This window comes from Schistocerca americana, chromosome 7 (assembly GCF_021461395.2).
Source record: "Schistocerca americana isolate TAMUIC-IGC-003095 chromosome 7, iqSchAmer2.1, whole genome shotgun sequence".
Taxonomy (NCBI): Eukaryota; Metazoa; Arthropoda; class Insecta; order Orthoptera; family Acrididae; genus Schistocerca; species Schistocerca americana.
The window spans coordinates 126,489,758-126,515,717 of NC_060125.1; positions in this window are offsets into that span (position 1 = coordinate 126,489,758).

Consider the following 25,960-nt stretch of genomic DNA (forward strand, 5'->3'; position numbering starts at 1 on the left):
AAACAGCCGCCTCGTCATAAGCAAATTTATGAGTGGCATCACAGATTCGTAGAAGATGGTTGCATCTGCAAGCGAAAAAGCACGGGTCGTCCACGCACATCGGATGAAAATGTCGAGCGTGTCCGTGCAGCTTACGAAAGGAGCCCTAGAAAATCCACGACACGGGCAAGTCACGAACTAAACATGTCTAAAACAACGGTATGGCGCGTTCTGAGTAAGCGTCTGCACATGAAGCCGTACAAACTGCAGTTATTGCAAGCATTGCGTCCTGACGACCACAACAAAAGGTTCGAATTTTCAACTGCAATTCTACAGGACATGGAAGAGGACAATTTTGCCGAACGATTAATTTTTTCAGATGAATCAACGTTTCACATTTCTGGTAAAGTTAATCGGCATAACGTACGAATTTGGGCGAGTGAAACTCCGAGGGACGTTATTCAACATGAAAGAGACTCACCAAAGGTTAACGTCTTTTGTGCAATTTCGGTAAACAAAGTTTATGGACCTTTCTTTTTCATGGAGAAAACTATCACAGGAACCATTTACCTGGACATGTTACAAAACTGGCTATTTCCTCAACTTCAGGAAGATTCAAATCACTTCATCTTCATGCAAGATGGCGCCCCACCACACTTCTCTGAACCTGTACGACGGTACCTAAATAACACCATTCCAGGACGGTGGATTGGAAGAGCAGGAGCACAAGATCAATGTCATCGTCTGTGGCCTCCCAGGTCACCAGACCTTACTCCCTGCGATTTTTATTTGTGGGGGTACATAAAGGACTGTGTTTATGTCCCACCTATGCCCGCTACTCTTCAAGAGGTACGACATCGAATTGTTGCGGCCGTGAATTCGGTAACTAAAGACCAGTTGCGTCGTGTGTGGCAAGAAATGAGATACCGGTTTGATATTTGTCGTGTAACAAATGGTGCTCATATTGAGGTACAGTTTTGATATTTGTTGTGTAACATTTGGTACTCATATTGAGTGAAGGACCGTTGGAATTGTGTTTCTATCATTTGTAGTTTTTGAGAAATAAATGTTTGAAATCTGCTCTTTCTTTTTGAAACGCCCTGTATAATGGTAAGACAGAGATTTAGGAACCAGGATTTAAATTGTAAGACATTTCCAGGGGCAGATGTGGACTTTGAGCACAATCTATTGGTTATGAACTGTAGATTAAAACTGAAGAAACTGCAAAAAGATGGGAATTTAAGGAGATGGGATCTGGATAAACTGACTAAACCAGAGGTTGTACAGAGTTTCAGGGAGAACATGAGGGAACAATTGACAAGAATGGGGGAAACAAATACAGCAGAAGAAGAATGGTTAGCTTTGAGGGATGAAGTAGTGAAGACAGCAGAGGATCAAGTAGGTAAAAAGACGAGGGCTAATAGAAACCCTTGGGTGACAGAAGAAATATTGAATTTAACTGGCGAAAGGAGAAAATATAAAAATGCAGTAAATGAAGCAGGCAAAAAGGAATACAAACGTCTCAAAAATGAGATCGACAGGAGGTGCAAAAGGGCTAAGCAGGGATGGCTAGAGGACAAATGTAACGATGTAGAGGCTTATCTCACTAGGAGTAAGATAGATACTGCCTACAGGAAAATTAAAGAGACCTTTGGAGAAAAGAGAACGACTTGTATGAATATCAAGAGCTCAGATGGGAACCCAGTTCTAAGCAAAGAAGTGAAAGCAGAAAGGTGGAAGGAGTATATAGAGGGTCTATACAAAGGTGATGTACTTGCGGGCAATATTATAGAAATGGAAGAGGATGTAGATGAAGATGAAATGGGAAATATGATACTGCGTGAAGAGTTTGATAGAGCACTGAAAGACCTAAGTCGAAACAAGGTCTCGGGAGCAGACAACATTCCAACAGAAATACTGACAGCCTCGGGAGAGCCACTCCTGACAAAACTCTACCATCTCGTGAGCAAAATGTATGAGACAGGCGAAATACTCTCAGACTTCAAGAAGATTGTAATAATTCTAATCCCAAAGAAAGCAGGCGTCGACAGATGTGAAAATTACCGAACTATCAGTTTAATAAGTCACGGCTGCAAAATATTGTTTTGTCACCGCCAGACACCACACTTGCTAGGTGGTAGCCTTTAAATCGGCCGCGGTCCGTTAGTATACGTCGGACCCCCCGCGTGTCGCCACTATCAGTGATTGCAGACCGAGCGCCGCCACACGGCAGGTCTAGAGAGACTTCCTAGCACTCGCCCCAGTTGTACAGCCGACTTTGCTAGCGATGGTTCACTGACAAATTACGTTCTCATTTGCCGAGACGATAGTTAGCATAGCCTTCAGCTACGTCATTTGCTACGACCTAGCAAGGCGCCATTACCAGTTACTATTGATGCTGCAAAACATGTACCGTCAAGAGCGATGTTCACCATTTATGGATTAAAGTTAAGTATTCCACAGCTACGTCCTTTTTTGCTAGTCTCATTTCCTTGACCTGTTCCAGACCTCACGCCAGCCTGCGTGAGCTAAAACGCGTGCCTTTGGGCTTCCTCTCATAGTGGGTTGGCTGTCTTGCCAATCCACAACAAATACTAAGGCGAATTCTTTACAGACGAATGGAAAAACTGGTAGAAGCCGACCTTGGGGAAGATCAGTTTGGATTCCGTAGAAATATGGGAACACGTGAGGCAATACTGACCCTACTACTTATTTTAGAAGCTAGATTAAGAAAAGGCAAACCTACGTTTCTAGCATTTGTGGACTTAGAGAAAGCTTTTGACAATGTTGACTGGAATACTCTCTTTCAGATTCTGAAGATGGCAGGTTCAAATGGTTCAAATGGGACCGCATCTCGTGGTCGTGCGGTAGCGTTCTCGCTTCCCACGCCCGGGTTCCCGGGTTCGATTCCCGGCGGGGTCGGGGATTTTCTCTGCCTCGTGATGGCTGGGTGTTGTGTGCTGTCCTTAGGTTAGTTAGGTTTAAGTAGTTGTAAGTTCTAGGGGACTGATGACCATAGATGTTAAGTCCCATAGTGCTCAGAGCCATTTGAACCATTTTGGTTCAAATGGCTCTGAGCACTATGGGACTTAACTACTGTGGTCATCAGTCCCCTAGAACTTAGAACTACTTAAACCTAACTAACCTAAGGACATCACACACATCCATGCCCGAGGCAGGATTCGAACCTGTGACCGTAGCAGTCGCGCGGTTCCGGACTGCGCGCCTAGAAGCGCTAGACCACCGCGGCCGGCAAGGTGGCAGGGGTAAAATACAGGGAGCGAAAGGCTATTTACAATTTGTACAGAAACCAGATGGCAGTAATAAGAGTCGGGGGACATGAAAGGGAAGCAGCGGTTGGGAAGGGAGTGAGACAGTGTTGTAGCCTCTCCCCGATGTTGTTGTTCAATCTGTATATTGAGCAAGCAGTAAAGGAAACAAAAGAAAAATTCGGAGTAGGTATTAAAATCCATGGAGAAGAAATAAAAACTTTGAGATTCGCCGATGACATTGTAATTCTGTCAGAGACAGCAAAGGACTTGGAAGAGCAGTTGAACGGGATGGACAGTGTCTTGAAAGGAGGATATAAGATGAACATCAACGAAGGCAAAACGAGGATAATGGAATGTAGTCGAATTAAGTCTTGTGATGCTGAGGGAATTAGATTAGAAAATGAGACACTTAAAGTAGTAAAGGAGTTTTGCTATTTGGGAAGCAAAATAACATGATGGTCGAAGTAGAGAGGATATAAAATGTAGACTGGCAATGGGAAGGAAAGCGTTTCTGAAGAAGAGAAATTTGTTAACATCGAGTATAGATTTAAGTGTCAGGAAGTCGTTCCTGAAAGTATTTGTATGGAGTGTAGCCATTTATGGAAGTGAAACGTGGACGATAACTAGTTTGGACAAGAAGAGAATAGAAACTTTCGAAATGTGGTGCTGCAGAAGAATGCTGAAGATTAGATGGGTAGATCACATAACTAATGAGGAGGTACTGAATAGGATTGGGGAGAAGAGAAGTTTGTGGCACAACTTGACTGGAAGAAGGAATCGGTTGGTAGGACATGTTCTGAGGCATCAAGGGATCACCAATTTAGTATTGGAGGGCAGCGTGGGGGGTAAAAATCGTAGAGGGAGAGCAAGAGATGAATACACTGAGCAGATTCAAAGGGATGTAGGTTGCAGTAGGTACCGGGAGATGAAGAAGCTTGGTTGGTTGGTTGGTTTGGGGAAGGAGACCAGACAGCGTGGTCATCGGTCTCATCGGATTAGGGAAAGATGGGGAAGGAAGTCGGCCGTGCCCTTTCAGAGGAACCATCCCGGCATTTGCCTGGAGTGATTTAGGGAAATCACGGAAAACCTAAATCAGGATGGCCGGACGCGGGATTGAACCGTGTCCTTCCGAATGCGAGTCCAGTGTGTAACCACTGCGCCACCTCGCTCGGTGAAGAAGCTTGCACAGGATAGAGTAGCGTGGAGAGCTGCATCAAACCAGTCCCAGGACTGAAGACCACAACAACAGCAACAATAATACTAAATTGAGTTATAAACGAATGAAGAAATTTAAAAATAATGATAATTTTTACCGTTCTTGCTCTTATTTTACGTCGCCTGACGCCGGACTAATAGTTTCCCGCTTGGATGAGTACGACCATTGATTTACGTCCTTGTGCGAGCAAGTGACCATTTTACTACTTTTGCTTGGGGGCGGGGGGAGGGTATGTAAAGTCAAGGGTGTGAAAAAGAAAGGTGAAAGATCTCCAGATCTAAGAGCTGTAATCTGGGATGCAGCGTCGGCTGTTTTACAAGATACGCTTCAAAACGTATTCGAAACAGACGGAGACCATGTTAAAGTGCGATGAAAATGCATACGTAGATTGAAAGAAACGTATTTATTTACTATGTAAATGCATCCAACTTTCTTTACAAACGGATAGACACTATATTTTTTTCAGAGTGATAGGCTTTATGACCACCTCAGCATTTCAAATATTTGCTTCATTGTGTATTTTCCTGTACGGAAACTTGTCTGTGGAACGCGATATTGTAGCGCCTGTGTTACGACTACATCGTATTTCGAAATAACACAAGCACTGCAATACCGTATTCATCCGCCGAAAAATGGACATGCAACTTTCAAATAAAATGTCTCCACCGTACGGGAATATACATATGGATGTACAAATACATGTTGTAGACACATGGTTGACGACATAAGGAAGTTTGTGCCTGGTCGTGAGTCGCACTCGGAAAGCCTACTGGTCAGGCGAGCGCTCACGATAAGCGCGGGAACTCCGGGTTCGAGTCTCGGCCTGGTATAAATTTTCTTTGTCATTATTCATTACACAGCTAGTGGTTATCCATATTCGTAACTGTGAATACATTTCATATATCCTGTAATCTGTTCAGTCATCTGCTTTAGTTTATCTAAAAGATTTCGTGAAAGGACTTGTTGATTTAGGAAAAAAGCAAGTATGAGGAGTATTACACACGTGATCTAAGAGAAATTTACACCAATATACCAAACACAGTATTAACAGAGGGAAAAAGTTAAATTACGAGGGATGTTTATTAAAGGCTGACACTAAGTTCAGAATTGTTGCTGGTTGGAGGGAAGTCACGTGTCGCCGTCAGAGAATACTACATAAAGTACAAATACTACAGATAATACTATAGATACGTGGCAGTGCCGTCCTTGCCTCTCTCTTTGTCGGCTGAGACGGAAGTGGGTGTACACTTCCACTTTCAGGCCTCTAAGACTTCAACAAGTCTGATTGTGAGTTTCATTAGTAGCGTTGAGCGATAAACATATTGTGTTCGCTTGATTCTTCGACCTAAGACGAACTGAAGACAGCCATTACTCCCAGAGAGCTGGCACTATCAGTTTCAACTGAACTGTCGTGTCGTCGCTGTTTATATCATCCATGAAGAAGCCGATCCAATTACGATGGGACGAATGTGACAGCTGGCTGTGGGCAATGCTTCATTAAAATTCAGTGTGTTTCGCTGAAGTCAAAATAAGGGGGGGGGGGGGGGCGTTTAACGCTGTCGCTAAAAGGTCTAATCCTAAAACAAATATACAAATATTCCCAAAGCCTTTGGTCACCACAGACAAATTAGCGAAATGAAACAGAAACTCAGACTCCGTGCTCAGGCCCTGGCGCGCCCATCGGTACCGACCGCCGGGCCACCCTCCTTCACCAGTGGCCTCGTTCGATGATGTATGGAGGGCCGTGGCGACAGCACGCCGCTCTCTGCCAGTCGCCGTTGTCAGTTTTAGCAACCTGTAGCCGCTGCTGCCCCCTCAAGCATCTCCTCCACTGGAATCACGAGGCTTAGTGCACCCAATTCCAGCCCTCCCACCACGGAGGAACTATCGGAAATCGAACTCGGGTCCTCCGCATGACAGTCATCCGCATTGCCCACTCAGCTACGGAAGTGGATAACTGAGACATACGGTGGGCAAACAATTAAAACATGGAAAAAAGATTTAAACAAAATAGCTTAGGACAGTAATGCGGGATGAATCACATTATTTAGTATTCGAGGGAAATGTTTGTTTCAGAAATTTGCGTATGGATATATGAATGGTGGCCTTACATAGACGAAACAGATAAATCATTTAGGTACTTACAGTCACACATTAACCCATCAAACAACAGTAACAAAATATTGAAGTTCTTCGGTACGGCATCCCACTGACATTCACAGCGAAAGCTGAAGTTCATTAATCGTTAGTTATTTTGCTCCCCAAAGCGCGAAACTCCTTTACTACTTTAAGTGTCTCATTTCCTAATCTAATTCCGTCAGCATCACCCTATTTAATTTGACTACATTCCATTATCCTCGTTTTGCTTTTGTTGATGTTCATCTTGTATCCTCCTTTCAAGACACTATCCATTCCGTTCAACTGCTCTTCCAAGTCCTTTGCTGTCTCTGACAGAATTACAATGTCATCGGCGAACCTCAAAGTTTTTATTTCTTCTCCATGGATTTTAATACCTACTCCGAATTTTTCTTTTGTTTCCTTCACTGCTTGCTCAGTATACAGATTGAACAACATTGGGGAGAGGCTACAACCCTGTCTTACTCCCTTCCCAACCACTGCTTCCCTTTCATGTCCCTCGACCATAATAACTGCCATCTGATCTGGTTTCTGTTTTTTTTTTTTTTTTGGTCATCAGTCTACTGACTGGTTTGATGCGGCCTGCCACGAATTCCTTTCCTGTGCTAACCTCTTTATCTCAGAGTAGCACTTGCAACCTACGTCCTCAATTATTTGCTTGACGTATTCCAATCTCTGTCTTCCTCTACAGTTTTTGCCCTCTACAGCTCCCTCTTGTACCATGGAAGTCATTCCCTCATGTCTTAGCAGATGTCCTATCATCTTGTCCCTTCTGCTTATCAGTGTTTTCCACATATTCCTTTCCTCTCCGATTCTGCGTAGAACCTCCTCATTCCTTACCTTATCAGTCCACCTAATTTTCAACATTCGTCTATAGCACCACATCTCAAATGCTTCGATTCTCTTCTGTTCCCGTTTTCCCACAGTCCATGTTTCACTACCATACAATGCTGTACTCCAGACGTACATCCTCAGAAATTTCTTCCTCAAATTAAGGCCGGTATTTGATATTAGTAGACTTCTTTTGGCCAAAAATGCCTTTTTTGCCATAGCGAGTCTGCTTTTGATGTCCTCCTTGCTCTGTCCGTCATTGGTTATTTTACTGCCTAGGTAGCAGAATTCCTTAACTTCATTGACTTCGTGACCATCAATCCTGATGTTAAGTTTCTCGCTGTTCTCATTTCTACTACTTCTCATTACCTTCGTCTTTCTCCGTTTTGCTCTCAAACCATACTGTGTACTCATTAGACTGTTCATTCCGTTCAGCAGATCATTTAATTCTTCTTCACTTTCACTCAGGATAGCAATGTCATCAGCGAATAGTATCATTGATACCCTTTCACCTTGTATTTTAATTCCACTCCTGAACCTTTCTTTTATTTCCATCATTGCTTCCTCGATGTACAGATTGAAGAGTAGGGGCGAAAGGCTACAGCGTTGTCTTACACCCTTCTTCGTCATTGATCGTCCACTCTTATTATTCCCTCTTGGTTGTTGTACATATTGTATATGACCTGTCTCTCCCTATAGCTTACCCCTACTTTTTTCAGAATCTCGAACAGCTTGCACCATTTTATATTGTTGAACGCTTTTCCCAGGTCGACAAATCCTATGAAAGTGTCTTGATTTTATCTTTAGCCTTGCTTCCATTATTAGCCATAACGTCAGAATTGCCTCTCTCGTCCCTTTACTTTTCTTAAAGCCAAACAGATCGTCACCTAGCGCATTCTCAATTTTCTTTTCCATTCTTCGGTATATTATTATTGTAAGCAGCTTCGATGCACGAGCTGTTATTCTGATTGTTCAATAATTCTCGCACTTGTCGGCTCTTGCCATCTTCGGAATTGTGTGGATGATGCTTTTCCGAAAGTCAGCTAGTATATCGCCAGACTCATATATTCTAAACACCAACGCGAATAGTCGTTTTGTTGCCACTTCCCCCAATGATTTTAGAAATTCTGATGGAATGTTATCTATCCCTTCTGCCTTATTTGACCGTAAGTCCTCCAAAGCTCTTTTAAATTCCGATTCTAATACTGGATCCCCTATCTCTTCTAAATCGACTCCTGTTTCTTCTTCTATCACATCAGACAAATCTTCACCCTCATAGAGGCTTTCAATGTATTCTTTCCACCTATCTGCTCTCTCCTCTGCATTTAACCGTGGAATTCCCGTTGCACTCTTAATGTTACCACCGTTGCTTTTTATGTCACCAAAGGTTGTTTTGACTTTCCTGTATGCTGAGTCTGTCCTTCCGACAATCATATCTTTTCCGATGTCTTCACATTTTTCCTGCAGCCATTTCGTCTTAGCTTCCCTGCACTTCCTATTTATTTCATTCCTCAGCGACTTGTATTTCTGTATTCCCTATTTTCCCGGTACATTTTTGTACTTCCTCCTTTCATCAATCAACTGAAGTATTTCTTCTGTTACCCATGGTTTCTTCGCAGCTCCCTTCTTTGTACCTATGTTTTCCTTCCCAACTTCTGTGATGGCCCTTTTTAGAGATGTCCATTCCTCTTCAACTGTACTGCCTACTGCGCTATTCCTTATTGCTGTATCTATAGCGTTAGAGAACTTCAAACGTATCTCGTCATTCCTTAGTACTTCCGTATCCCACTTCTTTGCGTATTGATTCTTCCTGACTAATGTCTTGAACTTCAGCCTACTCTTCATCACTACTATATTGTGATCTGAGTCTATATCTGCCCCTGGGTACGCCTTACAATCCAGTATCTGATTTCGGAATCTCTGTCTGACCATGATGTAATCTAATTGAAATCTTCCCGTATCTCCTGGCCTTTTCCAAGTATACCTCCTCCTCTTGTGGTTCTTGAACAGGGTATTCGCTATTACTAGCTGAAATTTGTTACAGACCTCAGTTAGTCTTTCTCCTCTTTCATTCCTTGTCCCAAGCCCATATGCTCCTGTAGCCTTTTCTTCTACTCCTTCCCCTACAACTGCATTCCAGTCGCCCATGACTATTAGATTTTCGTCCCCCTTTACATACTGCATTACCCTTTCAATATCCTCATACACTTTCTCTATCTGTTCATCTTCAGCTTGCGACGTCGGCATGTATACCGGAACTATCGTTGTCGGTGTTGGTCTGCTGTCGATTCTGATTAGAACAACCCGGTCACTGAACTGTTCACAGTAACACACCCTCTGCCCTACCTTCCTATTCATAACGAATCCTACACCTGTTATACCATTTTCTGCTGCTGTTGATATTACCCGATACTCATCTGACCAGAAATCCCTGTCTTCCTTACACTTCACTTCACTGACCCCTACTATATCTAGATTGAGCCTTTGCATTTCCCTTTTCAGATTTTCTAGTTTCCCTACCACGTTCAAGCTTCTGACATTCCACGCCCCGACTCGTAGAACGTTATCCTTTCGTAGATTATTTAATCTTTTTCTCATGTTAACCTCCCCCTTGGCAGTCCCCTCCCGGAGATCCGAATGGGGGGCTATTCCGGAATCTTTTGCCAATGGAGAGATCATCATGACACTTCTTCAATTACAGGCCACATATCCTGTGGATACACGTTACGTGTCTTTAATGCAGTGGTTTCCATTGCTTTCTGCATCCTCATGTTGTTGATCATTGCTGATTCTTCCGCCTTTAGGGGCAATTTCCCACCCCTAGGACAAGAGAGTGCCCTGAACCTCTATCCGCTCCTCCGCCCTCTTTGACAAGGGCGTTGGCAGAATGAGGCTGACTTCTTATGCCGGAAGTCTTCGGCCGCCAATGCTGATTATTTATCAAAATTCTAATCTAAAAAATATCTACTCTGAGATGAAGAGGTTAGCACAGTAAAGGAGTTCGTAGCGGGCCGCATCAAACCAGTCAGTAGACTGATGACCAAAAAAAAAAAAAAAAAAAAAAAAAAACTGTGAAATGTGGACCAAAACAATAGAAAAAGTGTTCAATAAATATGGGCTCTAAAGTGTATACCTTAAGAGCTAAGAACAGTTCTTCAGCTACAATAATGTGAAACACATCACTTGTACTGAGCAAGTGATCATAAATCTTACGGTTGCACCTGAGAGCCCATGTTTAATAGACGTTTTTGCTTCGAATGGTCGTTCCTCTCATATCCCTGAATACAAATTATTCCTCCTGGGACACCCTGCGCCGGCCGCTGTGACCGAGCGGTTCTAGGCGCTTAAGTCGTGAACCGCGCGACCACTACGGTTGCAGGTTCGAAGCCTGCCTTGGGAATGGATGTGTGTGATGTCCTTAGGTTAGTTAGGTTTAAGTAGTTCTAAGTCTAGGGGACTGGTGACCTCAGATGCTAAGTCCCATAGTGCTTAGAGCCATTTGAACCACTTTGGACACCCTGTATACTCACAGTCAGCATGATGAGAAACTTCACGAGCCAGCCACGCGTAATATTACACTCTTCCAGAAGTTCAGCGTTTGTCACAGGATGCAATCAGTGACACTTGATCAAAGCGTGAGCAGGTTTCGTCACTGCTACACCCCACATGGACTGGGGTAGGACAGACCTCCAGAGGAGGTGCTTTAGAGTCCATTAACTGCAGTCGAACACTGATGGCAGAGTCAAAATCCTGCGGCTGTAGAGGAAGTCGAGACGAAGAATTCGGCAGAGTCCAGTGGAGGGGAGCGCTGTCATAGTTACGACGCCAGCAGCAGTGGCATAGCCTACGTGGTGGTGGTCTGCTTGAGGAGGCCGCCCCAAGGCAAACTGTGTCCCCACTGTTGAGAGGCCCCGTTACATCGACATTTTCGTATGTTTCCTGGTGACTAACTCGCTTGGTTGACGATCAAGCGCTGTAGTTATCTCCGGTTGTGGCGGAGCCGATAAAACTTCGATGTCCGTGGTCTCTGCCATGAACGTATGGTAGAACATCGAGGGCAAGATACAAGAAAAGCAGTATCATGACGATGTTTGTCGCTATTGAAAAGTGTGATACAGAGTGGCAAACGTCAGTATGTTGTTATTACCCAGAAATGAAACAGAATAGCAAAGTAAAAAAGCCGCGCGGGATTAGCCGAGCGGTCTAAGGCGCTGCAGTCATGGACTGTGCGGCTGGTCCCGGCGGAGATTCGAGTCCTCCCTCGGGCATGGGTGTGTGTATTTGTTCTTAGGATAATTTAGGTTAAGTAGTGTGTAAGCTTAGGGACCGATAACCTTAGCAGTTGGGTCCCATAGGATTTCACACACATTTGAACATTTGAACAAAGAATAGATCCAACATGGGCAGTTACCCTAAAAAAAGCACGCTTACAGAATTCTGTATATATGGCCGCTGTCATCACATTCTTCTGTAACACAGAGTGCATTGCTGCAGTTCTAAGATTATCATGAACTACAGCCACAGCAGCTTGCTGCAGACAAGTCTTGAGCCATGTAATGAAGGATTCAATTCTAAAAAAATGGAAATAGCTTGTTGGGCGCTGGAAGCTTCTTCAGCATTGTTTGGTAGCTCAGTGGCCGGGTGCAATTCAACTGCACGCTACTTCTGCGTCTAGCATATATCTAATATAATGAAATTATCCGAGCGGGGAAAGGTCATCTACAGCTTAACGTATCGTTGCAGGTGACTCCGCACAATGCTGAGAAGTGGAAGTTGGATTAAAGGCTGACTGAAAACTTTGGTGGTCCGCCTGGGATTTGATCTTGTGATGTCTCGGCATCCAAGTAAACGCTCTATCGCTAGACCAGACTACATCAGGACAATACCAGGCCTCCCATTGCCCAAACTGTGATGATGTCTGAGCCGGCCGGTGTGGCCGTGCGGTTAAAGGCGCTTCAGTCTGGAACCGCTTGACCGCTGCGGTCGCAGGTTCGAATCCTGCCTCGGGCATGGATGTGTGTGATGTCCTTAGGTTAGTTAGGTTTAATTAGTTCTAAGTTCTAGGCGCCTGATGACCTCAGAAGTTAAGTCGCATAGTGCTCAGAGCCATTTGAACCATTTGTGATGATGTTTTGAGAAGAAAACGCATTTCTACTCTACACCAGCCCTCTTACTGTCCATAAGGGCACTGTGCGACATTGTCTTCTACCCCCATTGCCAAAAATGACGTTAAGGAACCTCGGTTTGACACCAAAGCACTAGCAGTGAAAGCTTTAGGGGCGATTCTGAAGTACAGGATAACAAACTGCTGTCGCTACGTATTCCAGGAGTGGTGAGGCGGATGCACTGGCTGAGTATAAGCGAAAGTTGGAGTTGGTAAACTACGTACTCTTGTCGAGTATCCCTCTTACGCGTGCGGTCGTCCCGTTGTGATACTCTTCTGCGGGTGGGCGTGCGACTGCCCCGTGCCCTCTCGTGCAGGACGCCGCCTCGCCGCCAGTGCTCAAATATTTATCCCCGTTAGCTGAGTGGCATCCCCAGGGGCTGGCCCACCACCCCTGGACGAGACGCCCACGCCGCCAAAAGCTACGGCCGCGAGTCGCCCCCCATCCGGCAGCGCGCCGCCGTGCCTCAAGACGAGCCACCGTCTCACTGCGGCCCACTGCAGACGCTGCGCTCTCGACCTCCGCAGCCGCTGCGCTCTGTTTACTTAATCCTACATGTTTACTCCACACGGTACTGTACGCGGGGTTCTCATCAAATTTCACTTACCACCTACGAAAGAATCGAGCTGCGACCCTTAAACTCAGTGTTGGTCTGTCTCCAAATGTTTATCCCTCACAGCTTTACATTTTTTCCACCGATGTATGATTTGCCGGAGGCCTTACTTGAAAATGTTTGCGATATGACTGTGCAGGAGACGTCCCACTTGGAAATTCACCTAGTTATCCTTCTGGAAACGGCTGCCAGGTAATGATTTCCTCACCAGAATGAACAGGAAGAGATTACTGGGTGCCGTGCCAGGAGAGGAGGAACCAAAATTTGATAACCAAAGGTTGGATCACGTGTGACAGCGTGTAAGGTACAGACCTTATCGTTGGTATCGATAGTTGCGTTAGCGACGCATTTGTGTTGGCTTGCGACCAGTGGAGGTTGGCGCTCACAGAGATCGAGCTGATAATCACTGCCAGGCTGCCTCGCCCGCCGGGGCCGCGGAGCACGATGTGACGCCGCGAGGGACGAATTTTGCGTTAAAACAAGTACTTATTGGTGGTGCACGTACACATGTAAGAGCACCGACGGTTCGCGGAAGGCGAAGTTAAGCCCAATCGTGTTTGAGACGAACTCACAATCGCGCATACCTGTCTCGTCACGTGGGCGGAACCAAGAACGCAGTAATTATGCTCACGAATAGACGACCGGTAGACTTGGTCGGCACATCATTAAAAGAAAGGCATTTTTCGTTGCGGAGAAATTTTCTCACGAAATTCCAACTTTATCCTCGGAATGCGAAAATATTTTGTTGACGTCGGCCTACATAGGGAGAAAAAACGATCACCATTATAAAATAAGGGAAACCAGCGGCCGTACGGAAAGATATAGGTGTTCGTTCTTTCCGCGCGCTATACGAGATTGGAATAATAGAGAATTGTGAAGGTGGTTCGATGAACCCTCTACCAGGCACTTAAATGTGATTTGCAACGTATTCATGTAGATGGACAAGGTGTACAACTTTGCTTCCGCCGTTTTTCCCGAACATTTGAGGCGTTAACGAAACAAATTGATTAAACATATATCATTCGAAGTATTTTACATCGCTGGCCACTACTTTCTCCCATCTTTCTGGCAGTGTACGAATCTCGCGTCGAAAAAATTGTTCATCTTTTGAAGCGATCCACGAATCGATCCAGTTTGTGACTTCTTCATAAGATCGGAAGTGTTGGTCAACTAGGCCATGCGCCATTGATCTAAACAGGTGATAGTCAGAAGGAGCAATGTCTGGAGAATACGGAGGGTGGGATAGGACTTCCCATTTTAACGTTTCCAAGTGCGTTTTGACCTCTTCCGCAACATAGGGTCGAGCGTTGTCGTGCTGGAAAATTACTTTATCGTGCCTCTCACTGTATTGGGCCGTTTGTCTTTTAATGCTCTGCTCAGACACATTAATTGCGTTCGATAACCAGCACCTGTGATTGTTTCACTTGGTTTTAACACCTCATAGCACACGACACCGAGCTGGTGCCACCAAACGCAGAGAATGATCTTGGAGCCGTGAATATTCGGTTTGGCCGTCGACGTGGAAGCTTGGCCGGGATATCCCCCTGATTTTTTACGTTTAGGATTATCGTAATGAATCCATTTTCCTCCCAGGTCACAACTCGGTGCCGAAATCCCTTCCGTTTTTTCCTCTCAAACAACTGTTCATAAACACACAAACGCCGTTCAACGTCTCTTGGTTTCAGTTCACACGGGACCCAAGTTCCTTATTTCTGAATCATGCCTATAGCCTTGAGAAGTTTTGAAATGGCTTACTGTATCACTCCCACTAATCGTGCCAATGTCTCCAATTATGCAGCTACGAAAACATTCCCTCTTCCACCACTATGCCTGTCTACAACGTTGAAATCACCGTTCTTGAAGCGTTGAAACCCGCCACGACTCGTTCTTTCACTAACAGCGTCCTTACCATACGTACTTGAGAGTATTCGATGAGACTCAGCCGCTGTTTTCTTCATACTGAAACAAAACAGTAACACCTCCCGCAAATGACGAGAATTACACTCCTAAACTGACACTTTTAATCAAGAACAACTTAATGATGCAGACATAAATTGACTAATGTTTGAATGCGGTTATGTTGACCGAGGCCCAAGCTAACTGCCTGACGTCTGCGATCTGTTCCTTTCGACCACTACTTACCGTTGTCGCCACCTATCGGCAAACGGCGGAAGCAGAGTTGTACACCTTGTAGATGTAGATGTAGGTAGTGAATAAGCGTGCACACATTTTCTCCTTCTCTCTCTCTTTATCCTTTAATTTAGTAGCCTTCTTCCTACTTCTCACGGCAGCTGTAGTTCAACTTTTAGTTGCAATATATTGGCTGACAGCAGAGCAGACTGTGCCGGGGCTGTGTGAGGAGGCAGGTACCACACTGGACGACCACCAATGGAAAGCACACAGGTTCCAGGTAAACGCCTTTACAAAGCCGGCGAGGTGAAGGCGCACCGAGGGCGACACAACCCACCAGCACGGAGGGACGGGCGCCGCGGTTCTGCAAGGGACCACGCAGCCCTTGGACGGCCGCACGCAGGGGGCAGTCTGTGCTCCTCAAGTATGCGACAGGATTCGGGTTCTGCGAAAATTCTGAACGAACTTCCTCGTCACCGTTTTACTGCACTCCAGGAGGGAAGAGCGTTCCACAGCCTACACTGGGGAGGCGGCTTCCTTATAAGTCAAGATCGTAAGAATTTCGGCAGGGGAATGGTGGAATTCCTGCCACAATCACTACTGTTTGGTTTTGCTCCTTTCAGAGAAACTCCAAAACGAGCGTGAGAACGCTGTGGTTGTAGTAACGTGCAGAAAGAGAAACGGTCATTAGCTTCCGCGCCATGAAAGGTGATACGAGACGCTTCCCTGGCTAGTATAGAATGTAGGAACATGCGTGACTGGACAGATATATTTTTTCATTTTGTAATACAAACTCTTGGCACTGTGCTGTGCCCTGTGACTGGGTGAGGCACGCAAGAAATAGAAGAAACTCGGAGAATGCCAAGTTTCGTAATTCCCTTCCTTATTTCACTCTTTTTGAGTCAGGCGGACTGATTTACGAGTGTAACAGGCATCTCTACATCTGGCTGCCCTGTGTCCTGACAATGGGCAGGAGGTACTCTGCTCGGTAATTAGCAAATGCTGACCGGCCATCTCTTTCAGCAGACAGCCAGGCAGATAATTTTCTGTTTAGCCTTCAGTTGTGACAGATTAAGGACTATTCGTACCTGCAAAAGTGGACGGTCTGCTGCTTATGATCGCGGAAAGTGGAAAGAACTCATAAAAATTTTCGGTTGCTGATCGATGTTACGGGTGCTTTTGCTCTAAGTTTTTATTCAAGAACTTCAGTCGGCATCATATGTTTTACTCTTCCGTTAGAAGTTTTTCTTTACTTTCCGTAGAACTTTTCACAAGTATAAGATAGGTTTTGCTTTTGTTCTTGTCGCATACCGTCGTTCCCTTTAACTTAAATTGGGGTAGGATTTTTTCGGTAAATTATTTCAGCGTAGGGCAGGTTTAGTTGTGATTGAGTCACCGCCAGGCCACAGTACAATCAGTTGCTATGGTAGCTATGGTGAAGTATCGCTCAGCTCTGGCATGGTAGGGAAGACAGGTGGCAAGACTCAGGTAACTACTTTCGGTTCCATAGCTTTTTCTTCTGTTCAAGGCATGGCCAATGTCGTTAACGTCAGTAATGCACATTCATTGTCATTGAGGAAGGACAATTTGTCTTGTGAACGAGGAGTATGAAATCCCTTGGTTTCTATTTCCTCCTTTTCCGTATTCAAACACACGTCAGCTAATTCAATTAAATTCATTGATGTTTAGAAAAACATGGAGCTGGTGGTTCATGTTTAAAGTGATCAGCAGTTTTTGAAGTCACGTTCAGAGTCGCTGGCTGCTGTGACCGAGCGGTCCTAGGCGTTTCAATCTGGAACCGCGCGACCGCTACGGTCGCAGGTTCGAATCCTGCCTCGGGCATGGATGTGTGTGATGTCCTTAGGTTAGTTATGTTTAAGTAGTTCTAAGTTCTAGGGGACTCATGACCTCAGATGTTAAGTCCCATAGTGCTCAGAGCCATTTGAACCATTTTTTTTCTTCAGAGTCCTTTGTTTAAGTGGTGCAAATAAATGGTATTCACTGAACGTAACATTTCGTTTCAAGTAGTAGTACCATTCATCCCCGAAATTGTACGTGATGAATGCAGTTTGAATGAAGTACCAATTCCCAGTCACGTAAATCAGATGAGGTTATGAAGAAGTACTAAATTTAAATTCACGCAAGTCAGGTACATTATTAAGAAGTACCATATTAAATTCAAGTAAGTCAGAGGCGTTGTTAGAAATAGTTTGAAGCAGGAGAAATTTGTACTAAATGTCGGACCTTAAATTGAATGCCACAGAATGAAATTCATTCTTTTTCAATTCGGTTTCGAGTTTCTTGCGTGGGTTTCTCAGACATTTGATGATAGTAGTGCGGCATTTCACATATGCACACAGGAGTCGGAAGACATTTTTTCGGTGTTCTGATTAAAACTTCACGACAGTCCCTCCTCCGTATGTGGCGGAGGAAATGTGGTCTACCATAATCTTTTCCCTCTTTCTATTCTATGCACAGATGATACATAGCACGAAAAATGTTCACTGTCGATTTGAGTATGCCCCAATATGTACAAATGACATAAGTGAACAAAATGGTTCAAATAGCTCTGAACACTATGGGACTTAACATCTGAGGTCATCAGTCCCGTAGAACTTAGAAATACTTAAACCTAACTAACCTAAGGATATCACACACATCCATGCCCGAGGCAGGATTCGAACCTGCGACCGTAGCGGTCGCGCGGTTCCAGACTGAAGCGCCTATAACCGCTTGGTCACTGAGACCGGCATAAGTAAGTTTTATTCATTCGAATTGGAACGCTCCCTGTGAAGTGTTACACTCAAAATTTCTTGAGAACTCGTCCCCCAAGCTTGTGCTTCGTGTCTAACCAGCTGATATAGACGTGGTGTAAACCTCCGATTGGAGAAGGAAATAGGCCGCCATCTGACGGTTTAGGGGAACCACAGGAAGGCTATAGCTCGATAGCCGGACGGGGGTTTGAACCGCAGTCGTCACGAGTTTGAGTCCATCCAAAACCTGACCACTGCGGTACGTAGCTCTCTAATTGACCCTGTACGTGACAATACATTAAAGTCTAGCCCTCCTTCCTTCGCCGTCTGTAGTGCGATAGGAGTTATATATTCATGCACGAAATCATGCAGGCGTACGACTCGTGACAAGACAGTACCAGCGAAGTCAGGACTGCTGAACGCTGCTAGGAACTACGACACAGAACCAATATAACACAACAGAATGCGGAACCTCATCAGTACCTCGAAGAGTTCTGGCGGAATGTATGATTTTAGGTAGTACTGTCGCTACTTCACTGTTTTTCATTGTTCTTCTTCTTCATTATTATTATTATTATCATTATTATTGTTATTACTCAGCGAGAAGTCGCACACCGACAAAATTTCTGACCTTGTTCAGTGTTTTTTTTTTTTTTTCTTTGCATCTGTACGGGACTGAAAACAGATGCACAGCTGTGTGCACTGTTCGTCTTATTTCGAAGCAAAGTTGTTCCATTCAGCCACGGTACTTGCTGTTGAGTACAGTAATGGTCACTTTTGCTCTTCGCACTCCCATTTGTTTTTAGTACTGCTCGGTTATGTCTCGTGTTTGTTTCACCGACACTGTGGATTGTTCGCTAACGATGATACATAGCGGTATGAGTACATTTACTGATGAAGAATTGGAAAAGTTATAGATGCAGGAGTACTGGGCCACCGCTGCAGGAATAGCTCGTAATGGCCACATTTGCCGCTATTCCATTGTATTCCGTGAAGCCATACATGAGATGCGTATCGGGTAATTCACATTGATGGATAAACAAACCCGAGACGGAAATAAACAGCGATGAACGCATGGCTAAGGGCGAAGGATAAAGTGAGAATTACTGTTGTCCGTAGCAACTAGCATCGGACAACAATATTATTGCATTTGACCTCCGATGGCCATTACCGTAAACGCAAGGTGACGTTACGATAGGCCGGCCGGAGTGGCCGTGCGGTTCTAGGCGCTACAGTCTGGAACCTCGAGACCGCTACGGTCGCAGGTTCGAATCCTGCCTCGGGCATGGATATGTCTGATGTCCTTAGGTTAGTTAGGTTTAAGTAGTTCTAAGTTCTAGGGGACTGATGACCTCAGAAGTTGAGTCCCATAGTGCTCAGAGCCATTTGAACCATTTGAACGTTACAATAAACAAATATAGTGGTGATTAAGGAAATCGCTCCGCATTGCGAACCATTTCAAGACAATTGTGCGTATACTACCATGTGGTTCAACTTGTCCTCATGAAATATCACGATAAAAACTCAAAATAAGCCGACCGAAATGCCTTAATTCCCAGGTGGAACAATATTGTGGTCGACTAATACCCTGATTGAACGGAAAAAGTTTGTTTCCAAACAAGATAGACAGCGCATGCCGTCGACCTAGTAGGAACGTCATGGAGATCCTGACTAAGACCGATACGAGGCATTCTTTGGCCAAGATGTATTTATTGGTTACTGATAACGACCAGTCAATCCAAATCGTAATAGCCATTAAACAACTTACGTCAGCATTGACTAAAATGAACCCCATAATTAAAATTAATGTGAATTGGAGGTAGAGGGAGGAGGAAGGAAACGGAAGGGAAGGAACTGGCGATATCAGCTGCATCGGGACTTCATACGGAATCAGCGGCCACGGGTGAAAATATGTGCCGGCCCGCTACTCGAACTCAGGATCTCTTGCTTACTAGGCAGGTGGGTTATGCACTGCGCCATCCGGACGCAGCGTTAACGCAAATGTACAAACAATCTTGGGAAATATGCAAAAGAACGGACACCACGCTTTCTGCCAATAAGATGGCACATATGCATAATACACTTTGTCCTATAGCAAGACCAGACTTTAACTGTTGCTCTGTTTTCCTAAGAGCGCAGCCTTATCTACATGTACACAACTATTCTGCTATTCACATTTAAGTGCTTGGAAGAAGATTTATAGAACCCCTTACAGACTATTTCTTTACTGTTCCACTTTCTAATAGCGCCTGGGACATCTAAATATTATCGTGCTTGCTCTGCTTTTTCTTACTTTGTTACTGTGGTCATATCTCCCTCTTTAGGTGGACTCAAAAAAAATAAAATATTTTGGCGTTCGGAGGAGGAGTTGTGATTGAAATTTTATGAAAATATCTCGATGCAACAAAAAACGCCACCCCAGCTGGAGTGTCATGTCTGCGATCTTTTCTCCCCCAGTTCGCGATAATACAAAACGGGCTGCCTTCACTGAACTCTTTCGATGTTCTCTGTTTGTCCTATCTGTTAACGATCCCCCGCCACGCAGAAACCCTCCGAAACAATTCTGACGAGAGTAGTGTAGACTTTTTAGTAGATCTTTGTACCTTCTAAATGTTCTGCCAGTAAAACACAGTCTTTGGTTCGCTTTCACCACAATTTTTTTATGTGGTGGTATTAATTTAATAAGCCCCAGGCACTTAGTCGTATCGACAACTTTTCAATTTGTGTTATTTATTGTGAATCGAAATTTAACGGATTCGTTTTAGTCCTCACGTTGAGGACACCACAATTTTCATTGTTTAGGATCAATTGCCACTTTTTACACCACACAGATATCCTGTGTAAATCATTTGCTAAGTCATGTCGATCTTCCGACGAGTTAACTTGATGCTAAACGAAGGCATCAACAGGAAAGAATGCAACATAACTGCGCAGATCTTCTCCTCGATCGTTTGTATACTGGGTGAACCAGAATTCCAACCACAAATTTCCAGAGGTTGTTCAGGAGTATTTTGGCATAATAGACCCATGATCTCCGTCGGCTCATTACAGAGTAATAATGTACTTATGGTTTATTATGTTTGTTCCTGCAGTCACCCTTCGTTCTATGAAAATACCTTCACAACAGTGAAGAATCTTGTAATACGCAATAATCATAACGTACAAGTTAAGACACAACACAGAGTAATGCAAGAACTCCCAGATGTAATACATACACTTTTACTACAGTGTGTTCAGTCTGTCTCATCACAGTGCAGTATGGCATCTAACATATGCAGAACTGTTCCCCTAAAGGAACTGTTCAAAATTTCGACCACTATGTTGACGGCACAATGTGAAACGACGAAACATCGGCTATCTTAGACACTCAAGAATCCAAGCAGAGTGGCGTACCGCTTCAGTGGCTGCGATAATGCTAGCAACCAGATCCATGTCAGTCTCGCAAGGCAGGCTCTTTTCGTGGCCCCAGAAGAAGAAGTCATGTCTGGTGTCCTATCTCGCTACGGAATAGGATGACCGCGACCAATCTATTGTCGCCCGAACAGTACTTCAATGTGGTTCCAAACACCGAGTGCAATGTGCGCCAGTGTTTCGTCATGTTGAAACCATGTTATCTGACAAATTCTCAGCAGAACATCAGTATTGTATAAAGCCGGTCCTGGTGCACTTTTAATATCTAATTGATAGTTACTGAAATTGATCAATTAAACCACCTGCCCCCTGGTGACCTATTGTTATTCTATTTGATTTATGCACCCCCAACCACTTCCCTGGGAAAAATAACAGTTTTTTTATCACCCCATTCCCAGTTCAGTTCTGAGCCACTTTTCCCCCTTCTGGTAAATCCCCCAGCCCTCTTCTCCCCTCCTCCCCAATTCCCCTCCCCTCCCGCACTTGTGAATTGGTGGGAAAGGATGTAAGTCAGTGTCTTTATTTATTTACTTTACTCATTTTTGAGGGTGTTATCCTGCTACTGATTTGTCCTACAGCTGCCTGCACAATACACTGCACCCTGCCCCCACTTTCCGTCGCCCCCACCCCCACTTTTTCCTGTCGTGTGTGAATGTGTTCGCCTCGAAATTTGAAGACCGGCTGCCCTAGCCCACAATACCGCCACCAGAGTGAGCTCAAAACTGTCCTACATCCGCCCCCACTTTCTCTGATCGCGTGAGTATGTGTTCACCCTGCTATGTTCCCTACTTGACAATAACTGATATTGATAGGACATTGCTAAAATGATAACTGAAACAATCCTATAAACTGGTCTACACGTCAATAAGTGCTTTATAAATAGTCTGATCATAACCAAATATCGCGAAAAAAAGCTTTTAACTACACACAGAAAAATTCTGAAGAATAGGAAAGTGCTTGTCTAGCCAGAAAATAGTCCATTTGCACTATCCTATCAAATAAGTTGTTTAACAGTTTTTTAGGAGTGAAACAGATCCCTTGTCTAGCCAGAAAATAGTCCATTTGCACTATCCTATCAAATAAGTTGTTTAACAGTTTTTTAGGAGTGAAACAGATCCCTTAAAACACTCACCACCACATTAGGATGATTATTTTTCATAATAAAACATATTTTCAACGTTTGAGCATCTCACACAAACATTTCTCAAATCAAGTAATCAAATTTCCGTCACAAATAGATCGTAGCACGAAATATACCTGAGGTCTTATATGCACTGTTGTTTTAGATCACAAACACCCTCCTCCACCACTACGTTTCTACCACACACTAAACATACCTGGCGAAAAATCCTTCCAATCGCACACACTGCCGACTGCCAAGGAGCCGCGGCTTGCCAGTCGGTAGAGGTCTGCACACGCATCGACCACGCCGACAGATGCGCACACACAGCTCCCGCCGTACGAGACGATCAGAGGCCAGATTGACTGTCACCGTGATCGTCAAGCAGACAACCGATGAATTTACATGGGAGGGGGGGGGGGGGGGATACTCGTCCAGCGCAACACTCGCCATATTGAATCTCCTCACGCAGGACACACCTCGGTTTCTGCTGCCGCTCAACCAGCAGACTGGTTATTTCGCTATTCAGCCACTCAGAGAAAGCCGTCCCTGAGATTTGTCCAAGTTGCGGCGGGCAAGAGCTGACAGGTTGGAGCATTCTTTGTAACTAACTGGCCATCACATATTAAGCCGCTGTTTCTGGTCGGGCAAGACCCCTGACTGCTGCTGACTGCGGCGTACTCGAGACAAGCAGGTGTGGCTTGGGTGTATAGTTCTAACTGCAGTTCCACCCCTGACATAGACTCTCCCCAGTTTGAAAAGCCCACTTTACCCAATCCGAGACAGGTGTGTCGCTAGGTGGCTCAAATGGGAATCCCTGGAGGGATGATGATATTCTTTTCAAGGAGATTTGTAACTGACTGCTGATGATTTTCTTTTCAAGCTCATTTGAAGCTGTCTGATGAAGGTTCCTACTGCCACCAACATACATTTCACATAAGGACTACGAAGATATGATACGAGAAAATAGCGCTCATATGGAGACATATAGACAGTCTGTTTCCCTCGCCCTTTTTGCGAGTGGAATTGTAAAGGAAATGGCTAGTAGTGGCAAAGGGTACCCTCCACCACACGTCGTACGATGGCTTGTGAAGTATGAATTTAGTCTACCAATTTTCAGACTGGGGAGAGTCTGTGTCGGAGATGGAACTGCAGTTAGAACTATATATCCAAGCTGCCTCTTGCCTGTCTCGTAATTCGCCACGGTCAGCGGCAGGCGTGGTCGCGGGGGCTTGGCCAACCACAAGCTGCGGCGTAGCCTGTGTCGACTAGAAAGTTGCAAAGAACGCTCCGACCGGTCGGCTGTTGCCCACGGCTGCAGGGAAAAGTCCCGGTAGTAGCGCTCTCTGGATGGATGAACAGCGAAGTAACCAGTAAGCTGTTTGACCAGCGACAGAAGCGGACGTCCATGTTGTATGAAAAGTTTCACTATGGTGGGTATTAGCGCTGGACGATTATTCCTCCCATGTAAATTCATCGGTTGACCGCTTGGCGCTCACGGTGACAGTCTTGAAAGGTTCCTTCTGTTTATTTATGCATCGTTACCTTTTTGTATCTCTCTTCCCCTCTTTCCTTCTAGAGCGTGCTAATTAGCCATTAACTGAGTTTCTTCCCTGTACAAGTTGATGTACGTTCAAGCAAAACAACACGTAGTAACACAGCATAATATGGTAAATTTTAGAAGCAGAAAATCTATTGAACTGATAATTTCACTTTCTGAACTGATAGGGATAAACCATAAATACATAACATTAGACTATACTGTTTACTACAACACTTCGTACTGTCTATTGATCTGATTAAAATCAGGCATAGGTTACCCTAGAAATAGCACTTTCGAAACACACACACAATGTCAATTTTGATAAAGGTAAAACACTGATAAATTTTGGTTTTTATATTGACTTTAACTTTGCTGGTCAAATCTGTTCAGTACACTTCCGAATTTAAATGAATAAGAAAGAGGGGGGGGGGAGACCTTGAAACTGTTATGATCACTGTATTAAAACAATTAGTTACTGAAATCATTATGCCCTCAAGATTTCCAATATATGATTTACTACTCTTTTTGTCTTATTTCCTGCTCATTTAAATACCATTATATCTGTCTCGAAATAATTAAGCTTCATTACTAAATCAATATCAAAATTATCTCCCAACTTTGTCAGACCTTTGTTATTCGTCTATTAGTTCATTAACAAAAAAAGTTCTTTAAACATCATTCTAACATAGCTAGGTCTGCAGGTAATTATTATTAACACACACTTTAATTATTCATCTCGGGACACTCGGATTGCACAACATTTGGAAAGGACCTTGTCTAGGTTAGTTGTGAGGATAATTAAATAATAGGACAGTTCTGGTAAAATTTAAGTTGTTATTGGACAGTATGGGACAAAAGTAGCACTGGTCCACACGAATACAGTACTAAAAGTTTCAACCTGTTTGTATCGATGTGGCGGTTGGCAGGCGGCGAGATGGTGAGGCACAGAGCACACATACAACCACAGCAATGGCTCTTGATGATTCGGCACTTTACTTCTTCATAGCGTCGCAATACTTTCCCATTTAGTGCCTATGGAATTTTGCCATGCTGTATAGGCGTCGGAACGGCATATCCGAGGCTCAATGAAACTACGTCTTCCAGGAGAGCCTCCTCGATCCCGGACCTGTTGCTCAGACCAATGCCCAACTCCGACTACTACTGCTGAGTCCGTTATGCCGTGCAGTGCCCGTGTGCATTTTCCCGCGCTCGCCTGCCATCCACCTTTTACCGCTCCTCTACAGACAGGGTATTCACCCGAGGTTGTGCATTCTACATATCCTAATACATTGCCTATGTATGGACCAGACGCACAATTACAATTTTAACATCTTACAATAGTTTCAACGTTTCTTACATTTCAATTCTGTTATAATATTGCTTGAAATTTGACATAAACATTAATATTCATATCGAAAATTGTTTACAGTTTCTTTAACATAATGGCATGAAACAAAAAAGAAATGAAATCAGAACATCGATTACACTAATTTATCGAAAATCAGAAGAAAAAATTATTATATGTACAATAGTTCAACGTTGTTGTTGTTACACATGCCCCTGTTTCCAGTAAATTTCACTAAGTGCAAATTTGATGGGAACACTGAACTTTATATTTATACAGGGGTTCTGAATTTTTGCATGAATGTACCATCATAAAATTTTGGTATCACTAAACTTCCTTTCTCGCACATTATAGAGGTCTATAGTTTTTAATATATTGAGAACATTTTCTTATCATTTACTTAAGTGCCTTTAGCACAGTCCATCCTCCTATTACAACATTATTTA